Below are 19,035 nucleotides of genomic sequence, written 5' to 3' on the forward strand. Positions count from 1 at the left end.
CAAGGGTTTGCAAGGAGAAATGTTGTCAAACAGTGTGATCTATGTCAATAAGATCAAGATGCTTGGCACTGCTGAAATCAAGTGAATATTTGAATCCCAGATCAAAACACGTCAAAAGCAGAACAAGCTTTGTGATGCAGTTGCTGAGGAAAGAACCCAGCAACACAACAAAATGAAAAGCACAAAGGGTGTTTTATTCACATTATGTAGCACTGACTTAAGTTTTAGACTTTGTGGCATTTCTGAACTATAAGATTATCTTCCCTAATGCTCTGCCACAGATATGCATGATAGAATCATATCACTTTTGTATTGCTTGTAATTAAAAATTGATTATAAGACAGGATGGGTATGTAGACAGTAAAACACTTCCAAGGTTAATGTTTCCTCAAAGTTTGGAAGCAGTTCAGCCATGGGCTTTCTGTGTGGCTTTCACATACTCAGCCCTCCCTCTGCTTCAGCTGTTCATACACAGTAACAAAGACAACACCTTGTGGTATTAGGGAACTGACATCACCCTTTGGCATGTGCGAAGTTTCAAAACATGATTGATGAAAATCAGCATCGCTGTAGCCCGTGGCTGGGTTATGTTGCTGTCAATGCCAACTGAGTGGGAACTTGACTATGAATGCATCTCAACACTACTATAACATCAATTCTAAACCTTCCTGATAGATGTGAGAGAAATGAGGTTGAATCATGACTCCTTTCCCTTCAATGGGCAAATTGGAAAAAACAAATGAACTGTTAACTTTTTGCTAAAGGATCTCCGCTTTATTTTCCTTTGATGCCTTGAAGAGAAGCACATACACTGAAACTCTACACAAGTCTGAAGAAAAAGAGGAACTGCAACTTTGTGGCACATATAATTAGAGTGCAACAGACAGAAAAGAACAGTAGATTCTGAACGGCTCTATGTGTAGTCTCCCTGCTCTTATTTTCAGTATTGAATACTCAGCAAATTCCTATTCTCTTAAATTCCAAGTTCAACAGCCTGCCTGAGATACGTTTTTGACAAACTGAAATGACAAGTTCAGCTGGGTAGAGAATCATTAGAGGGCAAAAGCAGTGAAAATTGAAGTGAGTAATGAAAGTTCATGTACAATTTGCATTAGATCCATATGCTACAGTAAGCAATAAGCAGAATTTTAACACATGTGCAGGAATTAAAAGGACTGATTACTACTCTTAGCAAGCACTTCCACAAGATAATGATTCAGGTTTTACAGAGCTGTGTGATCTTTATTTCAAAGAGAAGAACAGAAGTTAAGCTCCCAGCATTGAAATACACTTCCGTAAACAAAATAGAAGATATTTTATAAATCTTCCTTTCTTGTCTAAGCCTAAATGAGTCATGACCAGTTATATTCCCACGTGTCTCAGCTACCTCTGCCAAGTTGGCTTCAGGAAAAAGGAAAGTATTCTGTAACTCTTCTTTTATAACAAGAGGCAAGACAAAGAATTTGGAGTCATGGCTGCCAAAAGATAAGATTAATTTTATCTAATTAATATGCCCATTTCCTGTCAAACAGAATTTCCTTCATCCATACTAATGGAAATATATATGTCTTTAGTTTCAGAGTGGCACAAAGGACTGAAAATGCATTTCTAGGCTCCTTATCTCAAAAAAAAAAAGGAGCCAGAAGCACCGGAAAACATTCAGAGAAGGGCACTAGAACGATTAAACTTACAGAAGAGCTTCCAGAAGTGGAACGACAAAGTCTTTTACAATTTTTCACTCTGTAAAAGAATGACAGATGGAAGGTCTAATATAGGTCTGTGTAATTATGGGTGTCAAGAAGACGACAGACATGGATTAATTGTTCACTGGCTTTTCAGGTATGAGATCCAGGAGCAATCAAGTGAAGGCAGTAGGAGTCAGGTTCAAGAAAAAACAAGAGCTGATGAGTCTTCAGTCAGTTACTTGAGGAATTCATTGCTGAAGAATTGTGAAGATGCTAGAAGTATATATGGGTTACACAGAAGACTGGTTGAGTTCATGAAACACAAACCTGCAGAGGATTACAAAACACAGAGAAACTGTATCTGGCAAAGAAATAACGTGCACTGAAGTGGTTGGAGTCTGGGAGAGTACAACAAATACAACAAATGATGATATATGCTTCCTGTTACTGTACTCCTATCTAGAAATATGGTTTTTGCCACTGTCAAACACAAGCTATTAGGCTTAAAGAATTTAGATGGAAGCAGTAAAGCTGTGACTGTATTAAAATTACTTGAAAAACTTCCATTAACTTCAACACAGGTTATTTTCTTCATTTCAGTTATCTTCTAGGTTTTAATCCACCTCAGTTTACCAGTTCACTGTGTTACTATGCACAAGTAATGAGATTTACATACCCTGTACTTAGGAAATTAACACTTATTTCTAGAGAAAGTTACACCATTTTTACAGCGCTCTGAAAAACACAAATTATCAAGATAAGCTGACACCTGAAATGGCAGTCTCACACTTTCAATTGATTTTATTTGAAAAAAGGACTGTTTCCATTGCCCAGCTTCATCTATCTATTACATTATATTAATTTTAAGAGATGTTACAACTTTTTCCTTTGTTTGGAGTCTTTCCTACTTGACTGCCAAGACCTGATGTAGATCTTGGTCTGGGTTGCTTCTTATTCAACAGCTAGAGAATATTTTGAGAATTAAATATGAAAAGAATTTTGTATCACCCAAATACATGATTCATTTGATTCTCAAAAGCTGCCAGGACTGCTAAAGTTCAGCAATTACATCCATGATACTACATAGCTGACTTCTGGTGTCACTCAGATAATGTTATTTAAGGCTCCAGTGGTATTATCATGTTTTGTTTTCTTTGTGCTTTCCCAGGCAATTTTAAGCACATTCTCATGTACCCTTTGATTTCTTTCATGTGAAATCTCCAAGATGGTATACGGTAAAATGTTCCACGCTCTACTGCCAACACTCCAGTAAGCCAGTTTGTCCCACCACTCACAGTGTCTTTCAATCCTGAATGCTGCTAAAATACTAAAGGCATTATGACTATTCAGTAATGGAAGTAATACCGCAGCTGAAGTCAGTGGCAAAGCAAACTGACTTAACTGGGTAGGCAATCACTCACAGTGCATAAAACAAATCTTTGCAGGGCTGGAGCTTAGGAAATGATAAATTATTTCATAAATTCATTAAGCTAAGATTTCTATTTAAATGTGCCAGACACTATAGGTCAGAAAGCAATGAAGACATACCTGTGTATGAGGACAACAGCACTGTTACACTACAAATGCAGTTCAATAGCTCTGGTTATTGTATGCCCTAAAAACTATTATTTGTCAAATTACTAGTACCCATTTCAGTCATCTACACTAGCAAGTGGCAAAGCAAGTGATTTTCTTGGCTTTCTGGCTCACTGTAATCTGGCTTCACTGGGCCCCTCAATCTCTTCTTTTTTAAAGTCATCTCTTCCCTCTTCAACAAGCCATGGTTTTATCTACCCTTAAAACCTCTTTGAAATCTCTTTAGTATTTTCTATTCCCTGGTGTGCTTCTTCCTATTCTGTGTGTTTTATTTAAACATTCTCTTAATCTTTTGGAATTGAACAGCTGTTAAATCTTCTTTTGAATTGGTCTTAATTACTATTGTTTTCTGTTCTCATCTCTAATCCATTTTACACCTGTAATCCTGTAGCAACCTTTTTTTTTCTTTTTCTTTTCCTTTTTTTTAAATAAAACTTGATATAGATATTTTGGAAATGTCCTCTTCTTGGTTTTAATGTTATAGGAAATTTGGCGGTGCCTGTACTTAGCTATTTTAGGTCAGTCATGTTTCTAATCACTACTGAAACCCAGAAAGGCAGCAAAGGGAAAAAGGGAGAGATGAGGCTAGCAGCTGTCACTCTTCTTGCAACATCACCACTCTGATCAAGAACAGATTCTTTGTCAGCAGTCTAGAGATATTAAGCTATAATTACTTGGGATCTCTTACTCAAAAAAGAACTTTCAGAGGTTGATTCAGTTTCTAGTATACTTGAAGACAATGATTTGCCCCTGAGGAGGGCTATTCAGTTTCTTTGCATTGGCATCCAAGGTTTAGACAGCTGGAGGAGGAATCCCAATGCCCTCAGGTCTGTCTGTGTTCCAACCTTGTGTATTTATTTTTTTTTTATGCCACAGTACTATAATTATAATGATTATAAAGGGAATATATTATTATAAACAACAAGGAGCTAAGCAGTAGACTATTAAAGGAAAGAACTGTGAAAACATTTATTTGAAAACCTATCACCAAATCAATAAAGAGCCTGCTTTATGGACCTCAGCAAAAACGAGTCTCTGTTTTATCTGCATTCTTCAGACAGCTGCTACTTACTTCACTTGAACTACCAAATCTATTTTGTGTACAGCTGTTGGCTATCATTTTAATTTCTGACCTGGCAATCCAAGCCAAATCCTTATATTAATTTTGTCCTGGTATTAGCACTTACCCTTATTTGATCTGGGAATTTACCAGTTCCACTGTATAAGTTATTAGCTAGCAGTCAAAGGAACTGGATAAATTATCTGCAGATGATAGATATTAAAGATTAATGAGGCAGAAGTGATTTAACTTTTCTGTGCCACAATTCTAAAAAAAATTAAATATTTTTTTTTAAGCGTGTGCAATGAAGATTAGAAAAGTAATTTCTAAGGAGCAGTTTGTGAGAAACTCAAACATCGTTATCTGGAGAAGTCAAAGGGATTAGCTGTCTTTGCCCCTCTGACTTTTACACTCAGTCACCCTGTGCAGCTGCTTCACAAGTTCAAGAAAAAAAGGGGCTGCTTGCTCAGTGTGTCGTAGACAGGTGAGCACAGAGATGATGAAGAGTTTAAGTATGGTGGTTATGTGTTTCCTGTTTCTGCCAACAAAGGTGATTTGGCAGAGGTTTCAAGTAACTGCTTTTTTGAACCAATCACCCAGGAACGTTTCCAGGTGCATGTCACAGGGGGACTGAAACTGTCAGGCCAGGATGATGTTTTTAGATTGGCTTAGATAATATACACCGCTTACTCTAAAATCCCTTTTTCATTGTACCTGTACCCTCCTCCTCTATTTTCCTACCAGTTCTTGCACCCGAGTGCAGGAGATCGCAAAACGCTGTCAGCTCCCACGCTTCTGCTGCTGCAATGGCTCTGTGAAACCACCAGCAGGATGCTGAAGGATCAACTACCTTTTCTTTCTATAGCATGCACGCTGTGGTCTCCGCACTCAGAAGCGGGTTTCTGAGGAAGTTCTGAAGCAGGAGAGCACAAGAGTATCCTGCCTCCTCTCAAAAGCTTTCCCTGCACAGCTGCCATGTGCAGTTCATCTAAGGATCAAACAGTTAAAAATGCTATCATTAGACTTACGTGAAGCTGCTTAATAGGCTGCTGTGTTTTCAAAATGGATGAGTTATTATTTCTGCGTAAATATTTACCAAAAAACTACCTTCTGGATAATAAGTAAAGTGAAAGATACTAGCTCAGTCCTAGTCAAGCTGTATTTGCTACCTGGCTTAAGAAAAAAATTCTTTAGTAGAAGCTGCCTGTAAGTTTGCACAGCGTCAGGGCTGTCAGCTCCATGCCCAGAAGTTGCTGGCTATTAAGAAGCCTCCACCTCCTGCAAGACTCTTGTGAGGAAAGGAACTGCCTCTGGATGGCTACAAATTTTCTGTGTCTTGGAGGCTTGCCATCACACTCCAATTCACAGCTCTTGCTTGGGGTGGCAAAGAAGCCATACTTGGCCAAGGACTGGACTCAAACACTTAGCATTTAAATCACATAAGCAAGTGCAGAGAGAGGTAAATATTCCCAGACGAGATACAGATAACTCTGTGTGTACACACACAAGATGGACACTTCAATGGGCTATATTCCTGACTTCTGGATAGCTCTTCTCTTTTACTCACCAGAGCAAAAATTAACCTTTAATATGTCTCAGTCACATAGTGCACATAAATATCTCTATCTGTAAGCATACATATGTGTTCTTCTGTTACGTGTGTATATAAAGGTATCTGCGTTAATGTAAATACACATAAAACTATAAGTATCTATAAACATATTTTTGCACAGAATGCAATCTGGGCATCCATAAATCTGTAAACCTTTCAGATTATGGGTATAGACACTACTATTTCCTTCAAAATTATCAAAATATAAACAGAACTATTTACCTTTCCTAAAAAAAACTGGCTAGTGGAATGCCTGCATTGGAAATTAGCTCTGCTGCAGTGTTTTGAGCTCTTACTCAGAAGAATTATTGAGCTATTACAAGACATTAAGCAAGAGTGAGGAAATTGAACAAAAATTTTGATGATTCCTGCATAACAACACCTGGTTTCACAGGTGACATAAGTAGGTAAAACATTAAAACTGTGTTACTTCACGTTCAATGAAATATATGTGATCTACTGGAATGATGAACAACAGCCTGAAGATACTGAATATGTAATAATACTCTAGAGTTTTGCTTATAACAGAGACTTACAAGACTGTTTTGGGGTGTTTTTTTTTGCTTTAATGTGCTATAATCTTGAAATGGCAATCAGTTTTCTAGCAATTCTATAAAAAATCTGTTCAGAATGGCTGCTGAATGTTTTACAAACTATTTAAAAAGAGGTTTGTGTAAAAATTACATGTGTCATTGCCTACTTAATTTTTCATTCTTAAAATCAATTTCCCAGCAACAGAAAGATGCAGGAATTCTTATAATCAGATACAGTGTGATTTTAGTCCTTGTCAACTATAGCAGTGTACTTAAAGCAAAGATTCACTGCTTCCCTCCATGAAAAGATTCACTATATCAGTCTGTGAACTGCAACAGAAAGAAATACTTAAATAAAGAATGGAGAAAATGATTGAAAGCCATCTCAACATTACACAGGGCAGATGCAGGGTGCAACCATGGCAATGACGGCAAATAGATTAACGTTTTAGGCCTACACATTTTTCTAAAATACTCAACAGCAGCAAGATTTTGGACTAGATTCTCCACAACTTGTAATTGCATTGACTGCATTGGAGTGGAGGAGACACAATACATTTTTCATAAACTGCTAAATTATTGAGAAGAAACAAGAAGCTGCCAGAGCATTATAATTCTCTTGGAACCAAGGGGGCAAATTTCCAAAATTACATCTTCCATCTGAACCAATGCATGTATGATTGATGAGAAGGCACAATTGTTTCATTTTGTATTTTGTAAAATTTCACATTAGGGTGCTAGAATTTCAAATTACTTTGACATCACCATCATTTTAAATTCACCTGTGATCTTCATATTTCTCTAAGCTCAAAGAGCACACACAGTTACAATCTGAAACAAGTAAGTATGCAAATAAACTGAAAGGCAGGCAACTTGTGGGATTTTAGGAAGCTTTACAATATGCAAAAGCTGCTAAAAGAGTTTTTGCGTATGTCATCTTTGGCTATAAAATAGGCTTGTTTAGTGACAGCTACCTATGTAATAAAAGCACGTAATAAAAGGAGTTTTCTCAGACAGCTATGATAAAGGAATGGAAAAAAATCAAGTAATAGGCTGCATCTCTGTGAACCAAAGCAACACTTCCAAAGGAAAATGCAAACATGCATGGCAGAAACATTTTTAATATAGTTCTAGCATGTGTGATGCTGGATTCTCTATACACATTTGTGTAATATTGATGTTTTTCTTTGTTTTCGTATGTAAAACATTCACCTTATACTCCCTAAACTGGGATTCAGGCAAACGTCTTGTACTAAGAAGAATAAAGTCAATGCTTAACAAGAAGCATGCTCTGAAGCATTGCTTTTAGTAGAACACCAAGATTTTACATTTTAATACTTTCTTGAATTAAGGTTAAATTACAAAACCCAGGTAGCATTTTATTTCTTCAAAATTAATTCCATCACATGCTGACCATAAATCTTTGCCAGTATGAGCTGTTGATTGTTCTAGATACTTTTATTGTAGGCTTTGCTTTGTAGCAAAGGGTTTATGTAAAGAGTGTTAAAATATCAGTAAATAGACAATTAGGCAAGAAAGCACTAATGGAATGACTAAAGTGTCATTTTGCCCAGCATACTTCTCTGCCAAACCACTATGTTTCCAGAAGGAAATCAAGCCTTGAAAGATACCTATTATCTAACTGTCAACGGGAATATTATGGAGAATATGAGCACAAGCTGACCTATCTGAATGTGCTAGTGTCTCTCAACAGTCATGGTCTTTATCGCCTTTTATTTATATGACTGCTTTGAAATGAAAACACCTACTGTTTTGTCCATTTTTGTTTTGAAACGTCAACTTATTTCTTTCCTCTTCAAAGTCCTACTCATGCCCTTGCTCAAAAGGCTTGCCCAAAGTCAGCAAAACCTTGGTTTTAAGAGAAGCCTGGTGGTATATTATCACTGAGAAGCATAATTAATCAGCAATGATTTTTCCTGAAAGTAAGGACTCTATCACGTGGGCTTTGGGTAGTGCAAAACATGCTGTGCTAAGTTACACATTTCTCAGGTGTTATGAGCAGTGCCCTGAAGAACTACAGAAGTTTGAGGACTGACCAGCTAACGAGCTCCTTGAACGCCATCTCATCAGAGAGAACTGCAGACCCACACATGGGCACTGCTCCTCAGGGTGAGGTGGCTGGCTCTTCCCCAGAGATTCTGGTGCTTCGTAACACTGAAGACAAATAAAATCCTCTTCAGTGTCACCAAGAGCTCAACTACTATTTCTGGACTTGACATGCTGAGCAAGCGGCAAATCCAACCTTAATAGCTGACAAGGGTGAATGCACAAGAGCACATCAGTAAGAAGACATTGGTAAACCAGTGTGGTGCTTCACTGAAGGTGCTAAGCAAGGAAATAGCTTATTATGAGAGTAATGTTCTTTTAAGAAAACAAAATGACAGAATGGATTGAAGGCATATATCCAGATCCCATCTTATGCACTGGATCATTTTTTTAGTTATAAAGATCTAAAAAGCCGGATCCTGTCTGCAGTTAACCCAAAGGTTATTTTTCAGAAAGGAATACTTCAGATGGAAGGAAGCTCCTACCTGGTCAAAAGCCAGCAGAAGCGGTAGCAAAATGAGGGTGGGTTCTAAGAAGTGAGTGAAGAGGAAGCACTCTGGGGATGAGCGAGAAATCCTTCTTTTATCCCAACCCATCCCTACAAAACCCAGTGTGTGCTGTCAGTTCAGTAAGTCAGCGCAGCTCTGAGGCTGGACTAGTGCCTGACCACTGAAAGGCAACCCAGCTCACTGAGCATGCCCTGCTTCCCTCCCCTGTGAACAAATTCACACTCAAAAGAAGAGATAATCGAACTCATGCTCAGTGTGCTTGTTTTAGGTATTGTAGAAGAAGCAAATCCTAAAAAAAAAATAAAAAAAAAATAATTGTGGAAGTTTAGTTCTACGTAAAGACACGGCAGCAGTAAATGAAATCATCTCAGATCACGCCAGTATTTGATATAACTGGCCTCTGCATAAATATGCTCAAAGTTAATATCACTAAGTTAAAACAATCATGAACAAAAATATTTTTATTAAGTGGGCAGACCAAAATATTATTTTGCAATTGCTCTGTACTAAGCCCAATGCCTTTTACAAGAAAATACAAGAATAGTTATAGCACGGGATTTAGTACAAATACCTACCATCTATTATATATAATGTTATATAATAGTGTATGATATACATGGCGTATATATAGTGTGTACATATACACACTATGTATTTTATACATAGTATATAATAGTATAATATATATAATATTATGCCATCAATTTGCAATCTGTGATCTCTGTGCCGTAGGTGCCAGGTTTCCGATTAGTTTTAAAAAAATTAGTATAGCATATACTTCATATTAGTCTTAGGAGGCTTTATTAATCATTATGTGGCGTGATGAAGTACTTTGAGTTAAAACACTTGAAAAATAAAGGCGTAGTTCATATTTGCTAACCTAGGAATCCAAAACACTGGCATCCAAGGCTGGTTTGTCACCCCAATCTTTCTTTATTAGAAATGGGAAGAAATGCACGCTCTGCAGAGGGCAATTAATTTCCTTCAAGATAGGTCACATGAATCACTCTCTGAAGTTACTAGGTTCCTTCTAAAAGCTATAAAGACTAGCTTTGACTCACAGGTCTGATGTTAAGGTGTCGAGATGAATTCAAAGACAAGCAATTACTGCCTGTTGAATGACGGGTTTGTAGCTAAGAGGCTTAGGGCAAACTAGACAACTGTTTGGCAGGCAACTTGGTTTTGGTTTTATTCATGGCCAGAATTCCTTCTGCAGGGTATCTGCTAGGCGGTTAAATAAAGCCACCACAGGGAAAGCATGCGTTTTTTAAATTGACAGTGTTGCAGGTACAAGTGTACTAAAGAACACACCAAATGTGAAAATCAAACTCACCAAGTAGCATGAACAAGTTCAAGGGACTGACAGCAGTACTAATCGCTTTAAGTGATTACCAGCAAAAATTAAAGGGAAGCATCTCTCCCAAACTAAAACAAAATGTTGCCAGTATGAGCGAAACACAAATGGGATATTTTAGTTATTTTCCAGTGGAAGATAGGCAGTTTGTATGTAGCAGTCAACGCTGAAGCATAGCGAAAGGATTTATTTTGAAGTGTTTTGGTAATAATGAACATTTCCACAGGAACAGAGATTAAAACCACTCCGTCATCACTGAAAGATGATTTCTGTTGTAATTAGGTATTCAGTAGGCTAACGTACACTGTGGAGATGTCAATGTTGAGAGCATCGGAAGAGAATCTGTGCCTCCTTTCCCTGGCTCCACAGATGCAGCATGTTCTCTCCAGAAGAGACACCTTGCACTCGCAGGAGGCAGGATGAGAGTGCCCAGGACAGTGCGTTCTTCTTTTACAAGGGTCCAGCTGACACTCCCATTCCCATTGCCACAGCTACAAGCCGTATTTCAGCTACCCAATCCAATCACAAATTCCTAAAAATTCTGAAAGCAGACAACAGGATATTTGAATTACGTTGTAGTCATCTAGTTATTGTTACGAAGTGACATCATCGTCTGCATCAGTACCATGAAGGTCTATAGGACCCTGAGAGACCCTAGAAGAAAACAGACATCTCTATTCTGTCCCCTCTGAATATGTTTTTTTAATTATTTTTTCGATACCAGTAAGGTGAGATTCACCTTGCCTTACTTTACCTGTGTGAAATCCAACAATCATCAACAAGAAATACCCGATTCCCCCCACTCTCTGTCAGGTGTATGAATCAGATGGATTAATTTGTCCACTGGAGGTTTCCGTTTCTCTCCAGTGACTATACAAGGAACATCTATGGTTGGTTTATGACTGGCAATCAGATTTGTGGTGGCTACATGAAAAAACCCTGAGCTTTGGTACAAAAATCCCTTTTTATAGCTTTTCAAGATTTGTCAGCAATCATGGTTTTGATATAAATTACTATATAAAAATGTACTGGGGTTAATTTTAAATCAGAGACAATACGACCCTGTGTCTTCTCTGATAAACCTACTGTTCATTCCTCTACTCAAAAAGTAAATTGACCTGTTCTACTTTTTAGAATGGAAATGATAGTAGCAATCAATGCATGAAATAAATTTTTTATTGGCAAATACAAACTAAATTTAAAATATATCAATTCTTAGAATCAAAACCCATATAAATACAGAGGACAATGGAATTTTCATTGGGAGCAAATTTGTTGCTCCCTCTTAGTCCAGTACTCTCAAGTCTGATACCAAACTGCTAATCTGCTAAACTATTAGAGATTTTATCTTCAAAATAGAATCCTTTAGTATTCTTCCCCTGATTTAGGGTAACACAGAAGGAACACAGGCAAAACCGTGTCCATTCATCTAATGGACACAGGACTGCATTGATTTTCCTAGGACTGCTGTCCTCCTCTGATGTGAATGGGTACTTTGGTTAAATGATGGTTAAAATGAGAAATTTGAATTCTCAGTCGATCCTATACGGAGCCTCCTGCAGGAAGGTCTTTACCCACAGAATGCCTCTATCTCTCTCACAAGGAGCAGCAAAGCTCTCGGGTCAGGCCAACTTGTCACCACACATTTTGGGGCAGATAAGACAGTTGTACTAATGCTCCTCCCTCTCATTCTCTATGACCTAGTTTAATAATCACCCCTGCTGCTTGGCCTTCACTGAGAAAAATGTCATCTCTTTAGCAGCTGCTGCCTCTCGCTGACTGGCATGAGAACCAGACACCTGAGCTGAAAAGTGACAAATGTTTTAGGTAATTGACAGTTTGCAAAAGACTATATATATTTTGAAGAATCTTGTGTGAGGAAACTGGATTGCAGAGGTGGCAGCTGGCATACTCCCAGAAGTGTGCATTCAAGGGGCAGTTGTGAGTTCATGCCATTTACGGAGCGTTTTAAAGTTAGCACAGCAGCTTGGAGCATGTGCATGTGTATGCATGTTTTGATTTGGTTTTTTGGTTTGGGGTTTTTTTTTGTTTTGTTTTTGGGTGTTGGTTTTTTTAATATGCATTTTAGTCTGATTATAGCAACCATTTGTCCTGGATCTACTGACCTCTGTGCTTATTTAACCTTTATGCTGTACAGCCTGATCTGCACAAGCTAGGTTAGCTGAATCCAAGCTAAGAAGGAAGGTTCCTTGTCTTGGGTCTTACTGCACAGTTAGCAAAGAGAGACAGGCATCTCTGGAGGATGCTTGCTCTGCTATAAAGGAGATGACAAAATACAGAGGATGGCTCACTTTCTGCATCTGCCTTTCTCTTTCCGGGAAAGGAAGAGAGACACTACATACAGGTTCACCTCAATAGCTGACGAACAGGTATTTCATGTCAGTTCAGGGTATCAGGCATAGCTACAAAAGGCTTGTCTGTATGCTACAAGACCTGCAGGAGACCAGCATCCATCTAGAGTGGCAGTTGCAAGTCAACTGAACTGTGCTTCACATGACTAGCTGCCACCAGGACATGAGGACCCTGGTATCTATTTTTCAAGTCTTTTCTTAGATGTGAATGCAGGTAGCATAAACTTTACAATTCTCTGAGCCAAGGAAGGCTGTATTTTTAGTCCTTAAAACTGATAAAAGTAATCACTTAATAATAATAAAAATAATAATTTGTGTGTCATGGAAAACCAGCATGTGTTGACCTAGGACTGGAAGACCTTAGGGGCACCACCACAAGACCTGGCTGCTCAATGACTGTCCACGCACCAGTGGTGGCATGGGGGCCTTTGCCTCTTGGGGAAAGGTTGCTTGCTCCTCAGAAGTTGTCAGTAATATGTGGAAAGTATCTCCAGAATAATCCCACAACCTCTGTCTCAGGAAAGCCCAGTGAAAAATCTTTCTCTAGCCACTGTTCCTGTCTCTACCCATTGCATAATATAACAGGTAATGCTATTGTCATAGCATTCAGATGGTTCACCTGACATGCACAGGTACGTGAGAAGCTTTTCTGATGAGTGTATTAGCAGAGGCTCAGCAACCAAGCAATTGCAGAAGCTCTCATAGACTTCAGAGGTTAGGTTTGTTCGGGTTCATACTCTTAGACATATGTAAAATTCACTCAAATTTAAGGAAGTTTTCCTGTCCCACTTCAGCCCACAGTCTCTGAAAAACAGCTTAGCTGTAAAAAAAAAAAAAAAAGTAATTTTTACCCAAGGTTCCTTTCAGTTTTTGTTTCACACCAGTCACTTTCTAAATTATAAGTGGTTGTAAAACAGTGGAAGAAGTACTTTGAGAATTTAAACCAAAACAGAAGTTTGAAGGGAGCAAAAACCCAAACCTAGCCACAACTCTAAGAAAAACCTGTTACAACAAATAATTTTCATTTATTTGTTGCTTTTGCCTGTGTGGCACACCAAAAAACCCTTTTAACGTCTTTAAAACCTTCACTGTGCAAAAGAATTGTGTCTTATTTCCAGGTGTTCCTCTTTTAGCAGTTTCAAATTCTAGTTGACTGAAAGCTAATGCACCTATGAAGGATTTCTGCATGGATATCTGTTACAAAAAGATTTAATTTGCTCAGCCTTCCTCTGTGTTCACTATTTAAAACTGTATTAATTAATATGTATTTAATCAGGTGAATTTGTTTTGCAGGAACAAACCACAGTGGACATGAGGATCCTGGCACCGTTGTTGCTAGTGTTATACTAATGCTATATACTACACTACTTAAAAGTAGTGTCAGTGTAGTAAAGTAAGGGCAAGTCTGTCTCATCATCCTCAATGGATTCAGGGCTTCTAAAACAGATGGTTTCTGGGATTTTTTTTGTTGTCACAAAACATGGTGATGGAAGATTGATTTATACGCAAAGTTTTATCTTCAACCTGTTTTCAGTAATTTTAAATATTATATTTGATAAAGCAACCAGAATATAATCCAACACAACTGAAATCTGAACAGAAAAGGTAACAGTAAATTTGACACTCATAGAAACCATTAAGTGTCTGAATAGAACAATGCTTCCTCTATTCTTGTCTGCTTTTTCTTGAAACAGGTTATAAAAAAAGTCTTTTCTTCCAGCTTCTTGCTGCCTTTCCACAAGACAAGCCATGGTGCTTTAGTCATCATTCTCAAAAGGAATTCAGTCCCTTTTAGCACTGATTACCAGAATCACTAGAGGCAGGCAGAGATGCTGCACAGGATTTTCCCTGTTGGTTTTACCACCTCACTCCAATGAATCATGTCCCAGAAAACACTGACAGATTCAATAGTGCAGTGGCATGGAGACGGGTCTCAGGTGTTGGGAAGAGCAGTCATGCTCATTTTTACTTGTCATTTAAGTGAGGCAATATACACACACACACACAAAAAGGTGAAAGCTAACCCCTTAAGTGTTTTCTCTACATGTGTCCCCTGATACATACTTGGCGGGCTTTCCAACGTGGAATAATGGAAATCCACTTTCACCAAGAGTGGAGCCACATTGCTCAGGACCCAGCATTTTCAGCAGGCACATTCAAAATCATACCAGATCTATAGTGACCTCAATCGACTTAAATTCCAACTAGCAGTATTTGGCTCTAAATAAGATGAGATAAAAAGAAATGGAATTTCTTTCTGGAGCTATTTTAAGGGCCATGACTACTATATATAGAGCCAGAATAAGTGGCTGAAGTTGAATTTAAAAGACAGACGTATTTTTGTTTTGCTGTTTCCAAATACAGTCTCATCTGTTCCTAAGTCTGAACAACAGAAGAAAAAGAAAAATTATATTAAAGAACCTGATCCTTCTGCAAGCAAAACCAATGTTTTCCAGTATAGAAGGCAACACCCAAGGAAAGCTAAACTGTGCATGAGAGTTTCAGATCTTTTTTCTATTACAGTACAAAGCCTATTTTGGAGTCTTGCCTGAAAAAGGGGTGTAAACTCAGGTCTTCTGTAAGTCCAGAATTTCTGCTATTCTAAGACAGTTCTAAAGCAGTCTTACTCAGGTGCCTGGCTTCGCTGACTGTACAGAAAACTCTTGCTTATGAGAATGAGGTTAAACGATCGGAAAAAAACCTGTAAGTTTGCGTAGATAACCTTACAAAGGTATCCAGGCCTCGGCTTTGGAGAAAGTAATGTAAACACTGAAACATGCTATGTCACTGCAGTACAATTAAATTTGAAATTTCAAGTAGACTGGATTTAAAGGTGCTGCAATATTGGCATTTAATTCAGTGTGTAGGACTTAGAATAAACTATTTCCTGTTCTGTCTGTACTGTAGGAAAACACAATTCTTACAAAAAGAAGTATTTCTTTCTTGGACAAAACTGAGGTGCAATCTCAGTTTTATTATTTTTCATTCATTTTTTGGAGTAGTAACCATTCTCTGGAAGAAAAAGACAGACTGGAAAGCGGGTTTAGTTTCTTCCACCTCAAAGGTGTTTTAGCATTGCAACATCCATCTCACGAGGCACGCTTTGAGAAATCTAAATTTTGGTTGCCATGCTAACAGGAACGGAGTCCAGTGAAACAAAAGTGCATGAACGACATTTTCTTGTAAAAACAGGGAAATACTAGATGAACGAGGCTGCAGGTTTTACCAGCTGCAGTGCATCCCACAGCAGTGCCCCTCCGCAGAGCGCAATTTTCTGTCCGCATTCGAGACCCCGGAGCATCAGCTGCTTTTCCAACAGGACCGGGCGGCTGGTGCCCGCCCGCCGCCGGGCTGCTGCCAGCGTGAACCCGAGGGGGGACGAGCCCCACCGGGCACCACACGCACCCAGCAGCCGTCCCACGGCCCGCTCCGCCGCGCTCCCTGCCCACCTGCCCGCCGCTCCACCGGCTCCCCTCGGGGGCTCCCGGCAGGACCTGAACCTTCCCAGGGGGTCCCTGCGGACCGCACCGCCGGGGAGCCGGGTCCCTCTCCAGGGGGACAGCGGGGACGCGCCAGCTGCGCCCCGGCTCCCCGCCAGCACCCAGCGGCGCGGGTCCCTCAGCCCACCCAAGTGCGTGGGGCCGCGCTGCCCCCCACCCGCGGCCGCCCTCGCTGCTGCCCGGCGCGGGGGGCGGCCGCGGAGCGCCCCACCGTGTCGCCGTGCCCGGCCGGCTGCTGCCCTGCAGGTGTCACGCTGCGCCCAGCCACCGAGGGATGCCGCGTCCCACGGCAGCGGCTGCGAGCGAACAGCACACGCTTACTACGCGCAAGAGAAAAGAAGGGATCGCAATGCTCCTCCGGACTGTGACCGAAGAGGTGCACAATGTGGCTTTACGCTTGCGTCGGCGCAAAAGTTACCCCAGACCGCCCTAGGGACTTTTTTTTTTTTTTTTTTTTTTTTGGTAGAGGGGCAAGAAGGGAGTCAAAGATTCAGAAAGAGAATATATCAAAGTTGGTGACAACTTACTTGGTTTAGGTGCATGCGTTGACTGCCGGCATCTTCCTCCAACAGTTTTAGAGGTTACATTTCCCCTTGGAATAAGTACCCTTTTGTAAATGAAATCCCGTTAAAAGGTGTTTGTTTTATTTCACTGGCTCTCATCCATCTCAGCCACTTTTCCCCATTTTTATTTTCTTCATGTTTGCCACACATGCAGGCACTCTCGGATACACGCCCACGAGTTAGCGGGTGTCCATCACCTCCAGCTGCGGGGATCGCGCCTGCAGCCGGGCTCCGGTGCAACAGATGACAGGCAGGTCCTTCCCCGGCTGCTTAGTGCGGCACCTCCTTATTCCCTCGGGGAGCCTCATGCCGGCTGTAAAAAGTAACAGCTCCTTCCGATGCGACGGTTCCCACCGAAGCGCAGGCTGCGCAGCATGGGGAGGGAGGAAAGACACGGAAATAAAGGCAAAAAGAGCGCAGAGGGGCAAGCGCTGGGGTTTCCCGTCCTCGCCGATGCTCTCCCTCCCCGGCCGGCGGCGAGGTCTGCCTCGGCGGGCCCCCTCCCGCCGCCCCCGCCGCGCTGCCCCCGCCGGCCCCCCGCGGCCGCGCCGCTCTCCTCGCCCGGCGCCCCCCGCGGCCGCGCCCGCACCGCCGCTGCCCGCCTGCGCCCCCCCGCGGCCGCGCCGCGCACCGCGGCTCCGCGCCGGGCTGCGCCGGGCTCCGCGCACCGCCCTGCCTCTGCGCGGATGCTCCGCGGCCGGGTGCGCACCCAGGTGTGTCCCCCGGGCAGAGACGCGGGGGAAGGCGCAGGCGGGCGCGCACCTGGAGCGGGAGCCCGGCTGTAGGTGAGCCGAGACCACGCACCGCGCGGGATCGCTCGCAGGCGAACGCACCGGCGAGCGGCGGCCCGCGCCGCAGAAAGTTTGCCGTTACGTCTCTCTGCAGCCGGGAAAGACCTAAGCCGCTACCTGCAGTCGCAGCGGGGTACTGTGCGTGCCCCTGCCCGGAGGCCGCTCCCGGTGCGCCTCGAGCGCGGGGCGGCTGGGCGGTCCCGGTACCGGCCGCGCTGCGCCTTCCTGAGGCGCCGCGAAGCCTCCGGCCGCGCCGCCCAGCGGGGGCTCGGGCCAGGCTGCGCCCGGGTACGCCCTGCCGTGCGCCGGCCGCCCTGCAGCGTCCGTGCCCTGCGCTGCCCCAGCCTGGCCCGCTGCAGCCAGGGCAGGCCGGCCTGGGCGCTAACGGGGTGCGGGGCCGAGCCGAGCCAGGATGCGTAGTAGAGGATCGGGCGGAATAAGGCTAGACAGCGTTTCCTCCCTTTGCTCTTTCTTTCCCTAAAAATCTGGGAATTTACATGCACGAGCTTAGAAATGGTAGGAAAAAGACGCAACGTGCGGAGACAAAGATGCACGACAAGATAGTCCGGTCTTTTTTTTTTTTTCTTTTTTTAGAAGCGTTTGGACTCGGCTCCGCGTTGTGCTCTGGACACGGTGCAGACACGGAGCTTGGGGGGGAACCTGCCATCGTACGCGAAGCCTGCGGTGGCTCGGCTGCGCGGCGGGCGCTGCCCCCAGCCCGGGCGAGACCCCCTGCCACCCCCGGCCCCGCCGCGGGGCTGACTGCCGCCCGACACCGCTGCGCGCCGGCCGGGCTCGTCCGGTGGGTGAACAGCGCCCAAGTCCGCGTTCCCGCGGGGACGGGGGTTGAAATTAGCCCGGGGCAGCGCAGGGCAGGAGCCGCCAGCGCGGCCGAGCCCCGGCGGGGCGCGCAGCGGGGCGCGGGCAGCGCGGCCACCGGCAGCCTCCGCGCTGCCCGCCGAGCAGCGCCCTCACAGGGCCCGGCTGCCCGGGCCGCGGGGTGTGGGGTGTGTCTGTGTGTTTGTGCAAGAAATGCAAAGAGCGAGAGTGTCCGTCGTGCTGCGCTTCATTCCTGTCTCTGTCGCAGGCGTCAGCGCACTGAGCCGTGAAGCGCCTGAGCAGGCAGGCGAACCTGAAAACGCCGCTACAGCCAACGTTAGGGAGCTGGCAGCCACAGCGGGCTGGGTGGCAGCTGCGCGCACGGGCAGCACGGCTCCGGGGGCAGCACGGCTCCGGGGGGAGCAGAGCACAGCGAAGCTGTGATGCAGCTACTCCGCCTGAAGTGCGGCCGGAGCTGAGCGGTGAGGATGCCGATCGCAGGTTGATTCTGCTCTGGGACTTCCACGGTTGCAGCATCAAGCCTCTGCATCGGGCTGCTCTGGGGAACCACCGG

The 19,035-nt window shown here is 42.9% G+C and overlaps 1 protein-coding gene across 1 annotated transcript in view; it reads right to left on the reverse strand.

The window, feature by feature from the left end:
* The window catches only part of TRPC4 (transient receptor potential cation channel subfamily C member 4), a 162,104-nt gene extending 144,791 nt beyond the window's left edge, over window positions 1–17,313 (reverse strand). Inside the window, exon 1 of the mRNA XM_037378463.1 lies at window positions 16,816–17,313. The gene's annotated coding sequence lies outside the window, so the exon portion shown is untranslated. The remainder of the gene's footprint in view (window positions 1–16,815) is intronic.
* Between the last annotated feature and the right edge of the window lie 1,722 nt (window positions 17,314–19,035).

Source organism: Falco rusticolus, chromosome 2 (assembly GCF_015220075.1).
Source record: "Falco rusticolus isolate bFalRus1 chromosome 2, bFalRus1.pri, whole genome shotgun sequence".
NCBI classification, from domain to species: domain Eukaryota; kingdom Metazoa; phylum Chordata; class Aves; order Falconiformes; family Falconidae; genus Falco; species Falco rusticolus.